The sequence below is a fragment of the Lolium rigidum genome, chromosome 2, assembly GCF_022539505.1.
Source record: "Lolium rigidum isolate FL_2022 chromosome 2, APGP_CSIRO_Lrig_0.1, whole genome shotgun sequence".
Classification (NCBI taxonomy): Eukaryota; Viridiplantae; Streptophyta; class Magnoliopsida; order Poales; family Poaceae; genus Lolium; species Lolium rigidum.
In genome coordinates this window covers 252,759,335-252,764,218 of record NC_061509.1, presented here as the reverse complement: position 1 = coordinate 252,764,218, position 4,884 = coordinate 252,759,335, and the positions used below count along the sequence as shown (strand labels likewise).

The 4,884-nt window shown below is 37.3% G+C and overlaps 1 long non-coding RNA gene across 4 annotated transcripts; it reads right to left on the bottom strand.

The window, feature by feature from the left end:
* Positions 1-639: 639 nt before the first annotated feature.
* On the bottom strand, positions 640-4,237 carry LOC124693278. Of its 4 annotated transcripts, XR_006999944.1 has the most exons (4): positions 4,150-4,232; positions 3,269-3,336; positions 2,850-3,012; positions 1,215-2,264 (listed from the first exon to the last, which is right to left on the bottom strand). It is a non-coding gene; the product is annotated as an uncharacterized LOC124693278 (long non-coding RNA). The 4 variants fall into 4 exon arrangements; XR_006999941.1 differs by adding an exon at positions 640-849 and having other exon boundaries at positions 2,164-2,264; positions 2,850-4,226; XR_006999943.1 differs by lacking the exon at positions 3,269-3,336 and having other exon boundaries at positions 4,150-4,237.
* Positions 4,238-4,884: the final 647 nt, after the last annotated feature.

The window sequence follows — 4,884 nt, the reverse complement described above, 5'->3', positions numbered from 1 at the left end:
AGAAGATGATCAGCTCTTGGCAATATATGATGTTCTAGTTGCCGATGATCGCAAGTTCAAGTCTCTATTGGCACTGCCTGAAAGGATGAAGAAGAAGTGGGTTCTAAAGCAAATAAGCACATGATTGGGATACTCCTTTGTAATGTAGCAGTCTACCTGGAACTTATTTAAACTATGAAACTTGTTTAAACTCTGGAACTTGTGATCTCTGGAACTTGTGATGTAGCAACCTTTGTGATGTGCAACTTATTTAAACTCTGGAACTTGTATTTATTAAGTTGATGCATTTATATTTTATGGACTAGAACTTGGAAACTTGGATGATATGTGGATTATGATCTATGTTTCGGTATTTTGTAGAATGTTTTAAGGATAAAAAGTTATGAGAAATACTTGTTGCAATCACGTGATGCATGCGTTTTTATTTTAGTACATGGAAGTCATTTACAAATTCAACATTGAATTCTATTGTCATTTGCAATTCCTGTGACAACCAAACAAGTGTCTATTTCTGGAATTACAATGTAAATGAAATGAATGCATGAATTCATTTCAAAATGCTACAAATGAAATGAATTCCTGGATACCAAACGAGCTCTAATAGGTTTCTTGAAACGATTAAAAACAGGATATAGAGAGGATAGACTCTGATGCATTGGGTAATTGCAACTTCATATAGCAATACATGGTGCAGATAACAGAAACAAAAGAAGATGGTCTCCAACACACTGGCAGACAAAGAACAGAAAACAGAACATCTGATACATGGTTCTTCCATCTTAACTTCATACATTATGCCTCCAGTGAAAAAGGTGCAACAAACTTGATACTTCTCGTAGATAGTCGGCCCTAAGAGAAAGAACAACCAAAGAAAACATTAGTGAAATGCATAAGTATGAAATGATATATATCCATATAAAGAGACGTGTGCTTGAGGGAACATATAGTGTCAACAAAAGAACACCGGCAATATTTGCACTTCAGAGGCAGCTATGTATTTTTGAAGCTCCGAAACCCTCTAGAGACATCTTAACTAAGTGGCAACTGTGCAGTTCTCGGGATCCCCACATCAAATATGTGCTTGCTTTTTGAAATGTAGAATAATTTCTTGTCGAAACCAACAAAAACATGTTTATAGTTCAAGAAACTATTTGAAAAGATTGGCAAATATTTCGTATAATGCATGATTAAGTTTATATCTTGCTATTTGTACCTGTTGCTCAAAAGAAAAATTAGATAACATAACAGCATCCGACTCCTACAACATCAGAGGGGCCAAGCAGTCTTAATCTGCATTTGCATGTCGATAAGAATTCTAAACTGTTTAACATACCAAGAATATATGGTTCATTGGTTCACCATAAATTAAATATCTTAGGAGTATGTGCAGAGACGCAAATGCATTGACCATTTACACCCAAATATGGAAATCTGTTACGATCTAATTGCTTGTGCACCGTTTAGAATATCTCAAGATCATTATGGTTTTTCAAGGAAGAATTTTTCAATGCGTGCCCTGGACTCATTACACCAATAATATTACTTGTATTCTGCCCTAGGGATATCGGTAGTTAGAGATGATCCACACATAGGCAATCATCTAAGTTCAACCTCCTAGTGGATTCTCATGTTTAGACAAATCCTTAACTCAAAATGGGATAATTATTATTTTCTATCCTAATGTGTGAATTGGAAAATGAGAGAAAGAACCACCAAGCCAAACCAGATAATACAGGGAGTTGTGCATGAAAAACATATACGATGTGTTCATCAGATGATGATAGGTAGATGTATTACCTTCTAGCAAATATATGCTGCCACATGCTTAATGCCCTCTTTATTTTCAAATGTTGCAGTTAAATGCGGGTATGTTACAAAAATAACAGTATGACCGGGTGATATCAATAAAACTTTTTAAAGTAAAATAAGGAAATCACCTACATTTAGAATTCATTGAACTTTAATTTATACCAAAGTTCCTTAACCTGCACATGATGCTGTAACCATCTAAGTCCAAAAGAAAAGTATTTTCCCCATAAACTCAGCAATCAGGATCTGTTGAAGACCAAAATGCGCTTGAATCCAAAAAAAATGCATGTACAACATGGGCACACATACTGTATTATTTAAAACATCGAACTAACCAAAATGTTTAGGTCGCACCTTTTGAAAAACTTGTGCTCCCAGCCTGTCAATGTGCTATCATAGCGACTATAGATCAATGTGCGTCATCAGAGGAGAAAGCGCCTAGGATAGAAATTTTTCTGACAAATAATGCATATGAGCATGAATGGTATGCAACGTGAAGAAATAACAGGACAATTATTCATGCGGTGAAGATCATCATATCTCTGCACACGCCAAAGAACACACTAAGGTAGCAACATCTAAACTTTTGTAAGGAATGGCATGGGTTATGCAAAACAATGAAAACCTACACACTAAGAATGGAATCCTCATAGCATCTTAAGACCAAAAGAACACCAATTCAAAAGTGTAGCACACAAGATTTCAAATAACTGAGCAAAAACATCATTAAGATATAAGTAGTAGACTATATACATTTTTAGTATGCTCACATGAGACTAAGGTTTGTTCCCACAGTCGACATCTATTTTCACTGACACCACGTGAATTTTCTCAGTAGGAGAATAAACAGAGAGAGAAAACATAAATACTCATGATGTGACTAAGTAACAAAAATGCCAATAATCCAAGAGAAGATATGATTATATATGACAAAAGTTTATAAAATTAATCGGTCGGCTAATATTTCTGTTGACAAATAGATGTAGATGGTTACATATTGCTTTTGACATTAAGCAAGCCAAGTCAATTATCGAAGATACCTCTTGGTCAACGACAATAGAATGTAGCTCGTATAATTGTTGTTGAGTGGCTTGATCCCTGTATTCCTAGGTGCGAGCAACACGCACAAGAATTTTCAATTGGTATACTCGAGGCAACAATTCTTTCAGTAGGCAAGTCTTCATGATTATTCATCCAATCTCCCTGCAAGCATATATTTTTAGCATCGATACTTATAAATAGTAACCCAAATCACAAGCTAAACAATGTGATGAGAAGATGTATCTTGCAAGTCGGGAACTGGAACAACTTAAGTTGATAAATAAATCGAGAAGAGGAGTATGAAGAAGGGGAAAGTCATAGGAAAAAGAAAATATACATAAGCAAGGTGATAAATGATTAAATCATCCAAAAATTTGCCTACAGTAGAGACAATGATAATCACGGTAAATTTCTTTACCATTAGGGAAAGAAGTATTGTGGAAAAAAGGAAATGTTTCTTCAGTTGTGAAATGCCATCCGCAAAATCTGAATAAAGATGAAAATGTCTCAGTCTTTAGCCTAATTGATCAACCAGAGCATGCAAAAAATTGGGATGATGCATGGAACACAAATGGAAATAGCAAAAGCATATACATTAGGGAAGTGATAAATTCTGTAAAAGGAAAACCTTATCTAAAATAAATATTAAGATAGCTGAATATGTCCTATGATATGCACATGAAAATAGATGGAAGATTAAGGAAGCAGGGAGTAGAATTAATCTATGACCACAAACCACTGAGAGACTCGGTTAGGGATGCACGGCGAGTAGAGCACAGAGGAATGGAGGTGGATGCAGCAAGTTGGACTTGTGGTACAAATTTGATATAGCCAACGACATGTGGGAGAAAGAAGCAAGCAAATGTGATATCTATGATAACATAGGTTGGATATTATACAACAATTTATTCTAAAATTACAGAATACAACCATAGGCAAATCGAGACAAATTCTATCAACGGTGATGTTCCCTAATGCAGTCCAATACACATTGCAATATAATTTGGTTAACCTGTGCACTACCATGGACTCTCAAGACTTGTGCACTACGTATGACTCGCAAGATGCAAATAGAGCAGCTAAACTTCTTAATATGGAAAGTTCCAGTGTTTTATTTGGTGCAAAATACTAAAGCAGATGCAAACATCATACTGTAGCCTTACTTTTATGATCACTTCAATTGACTCTTTCAAGAGGAATCATGCATATACAAATAGCCAAATACCCATTGAAGGGAATGCTGTAGATTAGAAACCAAAACTATTGTTTTCTGCAGAAAGGAAATGAGGAGGTAGCTACCATCTGCCTGTACCGCTTCATCTCTGTCGAGACTGCTGACGATAAACTACTCTTCTTCCTCTACTCTATCAACGGCCATCCTCTACTCTTCTTCCTCTATCAACAGCGCACCATCAGCTGAAAGGCAAAATCAAGGATTAGTACTCATGTTGCTACATGGCCTTCTAGAGACGACATCCATTACTGTTTTATGTAGAAAGGAAAGAAGCATAACTGCATTATGATTTCTACCTTGTAGATGGAGAGCGCGTCTGGCCGGACGGCAGTGGGGAAAACATTGCATTGGTGTCATTGATTTTAAGGCTAAGCACTGACCGACCAGCTCCGGATCAGCTAGCACATACGCATACATATAAGCAGTATGAACCGAGATTGCTTTCAAATACGAAATCTGGAGCTCATTTCCGGGTGCAGAAATCGGCAACTCTCGATTGATTGTTGCCTCACGAAGAAGATGGGGGAATCGGAGGAATTTGGGCGATTTAATTAGAGATGAGGGGGAATCGGGAAAAATTTGGAGAAATAGATCCAAATTTGGAGAAATTTTTTGGGGGTTGAGAGAGCAGCGAGGATGAGGACTGAGGAGGATTGACAGTTTGGCACTGACCGGCTGCTGCTGCTGCTTGGCGTCGAAGCCATCAACGATCTTCTCCCCATCATCGTCACGTCCAGCTGCTGCATCCCCTCCAACCACCGGCCATCCGCCACCTCCTCTATTTCCGCCGGCAGCCGCTC